The following is a 9970-nucleotide window of genomic DNA, read 5'->3' as shown; positions in this document are numbered from 1 at the left end:
GTGGGCAGGTGGGCAGGCATGGCAGGCAGGCAGGCAGATGGGCAGGCGGGTGGGCAGGTGGGCAGGCAGGCATCGCACTGCAGCAGTAGATGAGAGCTCACATCCCAGTCCACAAGGATGAGGCAGAGAGAGCTATCTGGGACTGGTGTGAGCTTTGGGAACCTCAAAGCCTGCCCATAGTGACACCTCCTCCAACAAGACCACACCTCCTAATCCAACTGTGGACCAAACATTCAGATATGGCGGGGCGGGGCATTCTCATCCAAACCACTACAAGTGGTATCTCATTGTGTATTTTATTTGAGTTTACTCAAGCATAGGTGATGTGTTGAGCATCTTTGATGTATCTATTTGTATCCCTCCTAGACCTTTATTGCTGATGCTGTTTGGTGTTTGGGAAGCTGGGAATTGAGTCCATACACACTCGTTGAGTGTTCTACCAACTGAGCTACATTTTCAGCCCCGTGATATCTCTTGAGCAGTGTTGATTCTGATGTTGGTTTCTGTTGGTTTTTTTTTTTCCAGTTCCTTATATACACCGAGTACCTAGCCTTTCCTTGGATAAAGTTTTGCAGTTTTTCCAATTGTACAGAGTAGTCTTTCCTCGCTTTAGTTGTTTTGCAGAAAAAAAAAATTTAGCCTGGTTAATCCCATTTATTTGTTTATTTTTCCAGCCTATGATTACATTTCTTCCTTTGACCTCTACACATAATGTATGTAACTGCTTCTCTAATGTGGGAGATAATCCGTGCCTGATTTTGTAAACATGGTCAAAACCAATGGCTAAGGGAGCCATGGGCCCTAGAGGAAACGCTGATGATATTGTTTTTGCTAAGTGGTCATGTTGTCAAGTTTTCTTCTAAATATTTATAGATATTTAGAATACCCATAGACTGTGCTGCTTTCAACCTTGATGAAAGGAACTTCTTATTTCAATGGGCAGTGATTAATGTGGAGACTCCTAACTGTTTAAAGTGCTGAGAACAAGAGCCTGGAAGTGCTCGCTCGAAGGTAGATCTAATCTATAGCATACACCCCCTAGCCGCAGAGTTCAGAGAGCGTGCTGGAAGAGAGGGCAGAGAGAATGCAGGAGCCAGAGGATGGAGGAGGAGTCCTCTGAAATGCTGTCCTCTGAACATGGCATGGTCATTGCACACATAAGCTGGCAGCTTTAGTTACATACATAAGAGCTGCACAAAACCCAACCACTTAAAAGTCCCAGCATGAAGGGGAGAGGCTTCCAGGACCTCGCCCTAGAGGAAAGATAGTTTTCTTTGGGGATGTAGATACTGGGAGTCTCCCTTGTGTTCCAGTGGATGACGCTATGCCCACCAGCATATAGACAGCACGAACTGTACTCATGAGGCTAATTAATTAATTGAAAATTTTAAAATGGAGAGATGATATCAGGGAGGAGGATGTGACAGCAATCCTAGAAGGAAGAGTTGGAGTAGATGTGATCAAGATACATTGTATACCTGTATAACATCGTTAAGGAGCTTTAAAAATATTTAAATCTCAGCTTCTTTAGAAGATTTATTTCCATGTCCTTTATGTATTTGGTACACTCGATTAACTTGGATAAAAATTCCTTTGTTACCATCTAGACTTGAAAAACCCAGCCATAATTCACTGCAGCAAATGGCATCCACTTTCTTAATCGAGTGTACCACTTTCCTTCTTCACCAGAGGGAACACAGCTCTGACACATATTTAGGATTAGATAACACTTAATGGGTAATTCAGGAGCAAGACACAAGGGTTGGTCACCTGTGATACTCAAATAACTGTAAATTCATCATTTGATATGAAAAGTTTTAGTGAATATGCGTATTTTATACACAATATCAGAAAATTGTGGATAGCAAGCTCCATAGCCTTAATTTTGTCTTCATTGATTTATTTATCCACCTTACATCCTGATCACAGCTCCCCTCCCCCTTTTCCTCCCAGTCCCACCCTCACAAACGCCTCCCTACCATTACCCACACCCTTTTTCCTCAGAGAAAGGACCATAGGTACCAACCTGCCCTGGCACATCAGGCCGCATCAAGACTAAGGACATCCTCTCCCATGAGGCCCAACAAGGCACTCCAACTCAAGGACGGGGATCCAAAGGCAGACCACAGAGTCAGAGACAGCCCCTGTCCCAATTGTTAGGGGATCCACATGCAGACCAAGCTGTACATCTGCTACAATCGTGCCTACATCTTATCTCTGTCCTCCCGTCAAAATCAGCTCCATCTGTGCATGTTAGCCTCTAGCCCTCTGGCTAGTCTCTAAGATAACACAGTCATTGTTTGCTTGATAGTTCCTTCTACTCTGGCTTGAGTTATCCCATGCCGACCTCCTTTTGGCAATGCAGCAGGCTGCCTGCATGACGCTTGGTGGTTCTTGCCACCACCTGCGCCTGACAGGCTCAGCAACAATTCTACCTATTTGCATATACGGGCCTCATTTGCATATGAGGGTATCTCCCTGATTCCTTGTCTGTCTTGAGGTCCCTCACTCTGGGCTTTACGCGACCTTAATGTTCTATCCTAAATCTGATAACTAGGAACCTCATAAAAACAGAGTCCAAATGAGAATGGCAGTTGTCAAGTCAAACGAGCAAAGACAAAGCCGAAGACATGTTACTCTATAGCATGGAGCTCGTCTCTGTGAGGCTCAGCTGTTTTTAAGTCTAGTTTATTTCTACTTCTTGAGGCACCTTCGTGGTCAATTGACTAATCTCACAACTTGTGATAAAAATATCCACTTTCTATCTAGGATGCCCCAGAAACTCTGAAAAGCCCTTTGTAAACCAGCAACCCCACCTTTTACCTTCCCCCTGTTACTCTCCAAAAATTCAGTAAACTTTCCCACCACCTGGAAGACATCTGTGTGGGGGAGAGGCTCCTCATGCATTAAGGAGGATGTCCTAGAGGCAGAATAAGTCCTCCCTCATCTCCCATTTCCGCTGAGAGCATCATCTAGGATCAATGGAAGGTTTTAATCTGTTTCCAAAGAATAATTCAACTTCTGAGGGGGAAAAAAAATACTAATTCTAGATTTTTAGCATTGCCAGAATAGTTCTATCAATCTTCAAAGACAGCTATCAGATCCTCAAAACACAACTCAAAAGAAACAGTTATTTTTAATTTAAACCTGAAAAGAAAATAAGTGCCACTTAGAACTCTTTGGTTGTGGAGAGGGCAATCCTAGCGCCATCCCCAGAAATCTAATAGCCTCAAGAATTTTGCAGCCTCCACCATTGCTTCCAATTCTCTAGTCTCCTTTGAATTATTTGTTCCTTAAAGAATTGAATTAATAGTGTCCAAAGACCAAGGAGCGTGGAGCCAAAGCAGTCTTACTTTAATAACTTGTTTTCCTGTGTCTGCAGCTTTAACTTTACAAGTTAGGCAGGAAGAGGGGGTCATGATCACAATTTCGCAAAGCTCCAGGGTGACTAATTGGATATCATCCTTGGGTGTTACACAATGGAGGCTCAATAGCTCCTCAACAGGACTCGAAATGGCTGCTCTGTCTTAGATAAGATTTCTATGGCTTGATTGAGCACCATGATCATAACCACCTTGAGGAGAAAGTCTATCTTCCAGGGAAGTCAGGACAGAAACTCAAGCCATTATTTGCTAAGCTCCCAAGAAACAGCCCGCTGCTGACCTTTGAGCACTCAGCAGCTTTTCCAGCCCTAAGTGTAGATGGCATGACCCCCTCCCCAAGACACATGATCAGGGTTGTCACGGTGAGACCTCTTGACCTGGTATCAACCTCTGTGTTGGTTTCGTTTCTCTTGTTGTGATCAAACACCATGACCAAGACAACTTATAAAAGAAAGAGTTTAACTGAAGGTTAGAGTCTATGATGGCCAGGCAAATGCGTGGTAATAGGCTCACATTCACCACCAGGTGGTAGAGAGCACTGATGGGAGTATTCTGAAACACACTCCTCCAGTAAGACTGTATCTCCTAATCCTTTCCAAACAGTTCTACCACCTAAGGACCGAATAGTCAAACTTGTGAACTTACAGGGGCCATTGTCATTCAGACCACCACAGCATCTTTCTCACTGTGAAGGGACAACCAGCTGACAAAGCTTGCAGCTCTGCTTTGCCTACAGCAGGGACTGGCATGGAGCTAGCCATAAGCAGAGGTAGCAGGGCACACAGTGCCTTCCCCACAGGCAGCAGCCTACCTGTTTTCATATAATAGAGGTCTGGCTACATCATACCATACATCCACTGAATGGAGAGCGCCACAGAGCTGTCTATCACCTTAGCATTTCCTCTTCGACCTTCATTACTTTCTGAGCTATAACTTTATAAAGAAGACCGCCATCCAACATAGTTTCTTGGGTAGGGAGGGACAAGACCGGAGCTTCTTAATTCTTCTATTTAATACCTGTGAATGAAATACCATCTACATACCTCCCAGTTTGCCACAGATCTCTATAGAAAGCAATCTGTCTTCCCCCTTTTATTCAGGTCTCTTAATAACACCATAAACAGGTTCTCAGAGCCTACCCTGAGACCCCTCATTAAGAGCCGGATTCTTTCCCAGCCACCTCACTATTCAGGCGGTGATGGTTCCTTTACCTTACCGATCTCTCTGTTCTTGGTCTAAGCCCAAGCCCATGTGTTCAGCACAAGGCTCAATATGAGTGGAGCCAAATTTGACACAAAGCAAAAGAAAAACATGAAACACTCGAATTTATTTTCACTCCCTTCCCTCGTCATTCTTCCTGGTTAGTTTACTCCTTGGTATTTCTCAGCATCACGGGTGGCGTTGCTTCCGCCCTGCTTCCCTGTATCGCGTCGGCAGACAGCCTAAGTGAGTCTTGGGTCGCACCATAGCTGCTGCCATCGTTTCTTCTAGACTCAGTCCAATCTGTGAGTTTGAGGGAAGGAGACCTCAGACTCCCGGCTCAAAATGTGTTTATTAAATTCACCGTGTTCTTATTTTTAACCCACACATGTTTATGCATATTTCGAGGTCTAGAACATTCAATACAAGCATTTCATAAACGTAGGCCACACTGAAGTAATTAACACATTCATTTCCTGGGCAGCGACCTCTGCTAGGCAGTGTGGTGATTTGAATAAGAATGTCCCTCACAGGTCACTGGGGGCGGGCTCTGGGGGTTTACGTTTACCTCACTTCCTGTTCTTCTCTGCTTTGGGCTCCTGTTTAAAGACGTGGGGGCTCGCAGCTCCTAGCCACTCTCTGGCCCCTGGTTGCCAGGCCTCCCTGCCCTGATGGACTCTGGTCACTCCGGAACCCTAAGTCGATTTAACCCTTCCTTCTGTAAGTTGTTTTGGGTCATGGTGTTTCATCCACAGCGAGAGAAAAGTAAGACAACATTCACACTCCTTTCTTGCCTTGTAAATTATCATTATCTTACTGTATAGACTCTATAAGTGGTTTTTTCTAACTACATGTAAATTAGTACAGCCGTTCTGGAAAACAATATGGAGGCACCTCAAAGAACTGAAAACAGAACTGCCATATGATCCAGCATTCCCCTACTGAGGATACAGCCAAAGAAAATGAAGAGCCATTACACAAAATATTTTTTTAAAAACAGTGTATGGGACAACTATGTCAGCAGGCTATATTTGGTCTGCGGCTGCTTACTGAAGACCCGCCCACGACCACCCCGTAAGCTATTACAAATGCTTATTGATATGTACAATGGTCATCAACATTCTGCCTGGTCTCCCAGTCTTACTTGTTCAAGAAAATTTGAAAACATAGAGAATATCATGGGCTGTTTGACTAAATACTCATTTTTTTTTCTAAAAATGTACACACAATGGGGCATTCACAAGGAAGAGAAATAAGAAACCCAATCAAATACACCCTGTATGAAAACTCACTGGAAATTGATTGTGGAAACAGGGTGTACCACAGGCTTGTAAACACAGCACTTGGGAGGTTTAGATAGGAGGGCAGATGTTCAGCCTGGGTCATCTGAAATTCTGTCTCAAAACAAAGTAGATCATGGATATATCCAAATATGGATGTGGATAAGATAGTGGGAGCTTAAACATACAACAAGGGCTAATGAGTTGGTCCAGCAGTAAAGAATACTTACTCCTCTTGCAGAGGACATGGTTCAGTTCCCAGCACCTGCATGGCAGCTCCTGTCTATAACTCCAGGGGGGTCAACTGCCCTCTTCTGGCCTAAAAAGACTACTTCATTCATGCAGTACACATATGCTCACACATAATACACATAAATGAAAATGTTGAAGAAAAAAAAAAGTCTTGTGACATAGAAAGTATAATTCATGAGAAAAAGTTGAGTATCAAACGTCACCAGCCTTAAATACTTTGCTATGGAAATCCTGTTAAAAGGATAAAAACTAGTCAGAGTGAATCTATTTTCATATCACATAGTCAACTAGGGAACTTATGTGTAGACTACACAAAGAACACTCAAAATTCTACATTTTTTAAAACCTCAGTTACAGCCGGGCAGTGGTGGTGCACGCCTTTAATCCTAGCACTTTGGGAGGCAGAGACCGGTGGATTTCTGAGTTCGAGGCCAGCCTTATCTACAGAGTGAGTTCCAGGACAGCCAGGGCTTTACAGAGAAACCCTGTCTCGAAAAACAAACAAACAAACAAAACAAACAAACAAAAAAACAAAAACAAAAAACAAAAAAAAAAACAGTTACAAAATGAGCTTGAAATGGAATACTTATTTCACTGAAGAGGAAAGATCTCAAAGATCTCTTCCCCCCCCCCCCGCCCCCCGTGTGTGCACCCATGTGCATGTCTTTCTCTCTGTGTCTTTTTCCCTCTCCCCTTCCCCTCTTCCCTCTCCCTCCCCCTCTTCCTCTCTCTCTCCCATCATATGCATGTAGAGGTTTGAGTGAGAAATGTCCCCCATAGGTTCAACTATTTGAACACTTGGTCCCCAAAAGGTAGCACTGTTTGGGGACATTGTGGGACCTTGAAAAGGTGTGACCTTGCTGGAGGAAGTGCATCGCTTAGGTTGGGCTTTGAAGGTCTATAGCCTTAGTGGGACAGTCATGGTTAGGGTTTACGGGAGCTATGAAGGATTAGCATGCGTGTGTCTTTGGATGATCATTCAGTTTTGTGTCTTACTGTGCATTCAGTTCAGTGAAACCACACATGTGAGGTATATACAGTACTACATGTACAAACAGCACATCTTAGAGATGTGGACTCTAAACCAGTTCGGTAGATTGTGCTTGTGTCAGTTTCCTGGTTGGCATTGCTCTATAATTACACACAGTATTGGAGGAGACAGAGTTGAGGGCTCAAGGAAATTCTCTGTACATTTCTTTGCAATTGCTTCTAAGTCTTTCAAAATTAAAAAAAAAAAAAGTCTTTAAAATTTAAAAACTAGAGTGTTGGCCATCCCACAAAATACAGTGCATGGAGACAACCAAGCTAGCTCATCTCGTTCCATTCAAATTAGATTGCACTCAGACAATTTTATGTGCTAGCTTTTGCAGCTACCGACTAATCCAGTGGCCTCAAATGAAACAAAACCAGCCATCCCAGGAACAAAATGGGCTTTGTCACTCTGTAAAATCCCCATAGTTCCTGAAGTTTTTCCCCAGTGTTAAGTAAACTGAGTCGCCTGCCATAAAGAACCGGGGAATAATGTCAGGCTCAAAAGATAAAGGGAGTGCGGCTCAGAAAACCAGCTGCTCCGGGAAATGCCCCTGATCCCAATAAACTCATTTCTCTTGGTGTAAGTTCAAAGCTGGCCTTCCTGATTGGGGTGTAGTCTTCTCACTGTGATTCTAGGACTTGAGTCCTCTTGTGCTGTCTGTCTTAGCTCCTCTTCAATCCAAGGTTAGCCCAGCTGCAAGGATGGGCGGAGTAGCCAGCTCAACAGGATGCTTTCTTAGCCAGCCTGGAGTGCCATTTCCTTTAGTCCTAGTCAGTTAGATCTGGCCCAAAGTGAGTGGGCTGGGAAAAGTGATCTAGCTGAATGGACTTGGTGCCTTAGCAACCTTTCCCATGAGAGCAGAGTCTCTCATGAAGGCAGTGAAGAGGTGCTTAGTCAGGCATCAGAGACTTGAGACACTTAGTCAGGCATCAGATGCTTGAGGCGCTTAGTCAGGCATCAGAGACTTGAGCTCACTGGAGTGTGGGACAATGTGGGAAGTTCCGTGTGGAAACTCCGTTTCCAGGCCCTGCGAAGAACATTTTCACTCGCAGAAAGATCTTAAATCTGCCTCTGGTTGGATACTGCTCGCCCAGCGGCTGCTCTATCAGTGTTTGTAGGTTACTTTTCTTGATAAGTATTCTCCTGATAATTATTCATTGCAAATAATAGCTCTTCATTGTAAGTTATTCAGGCTAACCTCCCCTATCTACTTCCGAAGGACAGGCTGATTTTCCAGTAGAACCAAGAGAGGGGTAAAGGCCTTCCACCAGCCATCTAAAGGCACGTCCTGGGAAAAACCATTAACTTCCAGAATACAGAATTTTCTAGCCGTCCTTCCCAGCAGCCAGGAAACTATCAGAGCTAGCAAGCAAGAAAATCAGCAGACCTCTGTGCAAGTGGACCCAGCTGTGCATCTTTTTCTTGGCTCTTCCCTCTGAGCACCCACTATAGCACAGGTGGGTTATAAAAGCCTTAGTCATTATGCCCAGAATAGGAAGAAGTGCCTCAAAATACTTGGCAGCTCCTCCTCAAAAACAGGTTGCTGAAAACCAAGTGATCGACTTCTATCCAGAGTTGCGGCTGTCTAAGTACCATGCCTAATTGTTGCCCTTCCCCAGACCACCCCATAAAATCCTCTACCCCCCCAGTGCTTTTCATAGATTATCCCATCTGCCCTTTGCATGGGCTTTCTAGAGCTCTCTCCTGCGCATGGTGTCCGCATGTGTCTGGTTGCCCAGGAGAGGACCCATCCAAGCTACTTGGTGACAGTTAACACCTACTTCTTCACACTCATTCTCCTAGATGTCAGATATGTTCCCAGATAGCCACAATGACCCCTTGGCTGTGGCCCCTTTTCTAGGTGGAAGAACAGCAAAACCTGAGCCCTTTCCAGAGGTCTAGTCACTAAATCAGCAGCTAAATTATCTCCACTCTGCGCCAAGTTCACCGCTGGAAGTTAATACCCACATGCAAGTACGTCCCATTGTAAGCTCTAGCCAGGGGTCTTCTTATTTATTTATATAGACCAGACTATGTATCGGTTCTTACAAAGGAATACAGTGAGATTATAATGCAGTAGATGATACCAGAATCTTCTATCTGTCTCTGTCAACTCTCCTGTCTATTCATGAATATGATCCAGGTGAGGCAGGATGGTTCTATTGAGTCTCTAGTTGGTGTTTACATTTTGGTAATTAGCCCAGAGCCTCATGGCCCAGATGCCTACGCCCCAGTACCAGCCTCATCTCCTCCTCCATCTTCATCTTTAGCCACAGCAGCTCCAGGCTTCAGATACACTGAGCGAAATGTGAAGAAAACGACCCTTATATGCACCAATAGGTTTTGACTTCATATCCTGGGTTACAGGATTTTTTTAAGCCATAATTATTTTCTTGAAAGAAATAATTTTATATTGCTTTATAAAATATACAAATCACACAGTTGTCGTTATAATTTTTAAAGGGACACAGGGGTCGGGGGTAGAGAGAGAACTGTAAAATGCCCATAGCCTACAGGATTAAACAAGCTTTCCAATGCCCAGGGTCGCAGGGATTCTCCAGGCTCGCTCTGCCATCTGCTTTAGAGGGGTTCTGTTTCACCAGAAATTTCTGGGATGAGCCTCAAAGCATTCGCTGTGACCCATAAGCAAAAGAGCCCAAAGCGGGTGGCCCTTTTCCTCTCAGAGATAGACGCCAGGGTCCAGAACACTTGTTTCTGATGGCTGTGCATTACGCTCTGATAATGGACACACACACACACAGAGGCAGAACAAGATGTAAATTATCGAACATCTAAATAATCTGTTGTGGGGGATGTCAGTT

This window comes from Mastomys coucha, unplaced genomic scaffold (assembly GCF_008632895.1).
Source record: "Mastomys coucha isolate ucsf_1 unplaced genomic scaffold, UCSF_Mcou_1 pScaffold7, whole genome shotgun sequence".
Taxonomy (NCBI): domain Eukaryota; kingdom Metazoa; phylum Chordata; class Mammalia; order Rodentia; family Muridae; genus Mastomys; species Mastomys coucha.
Note: the sequence above shows the minus strand (reverse complement) of the source record.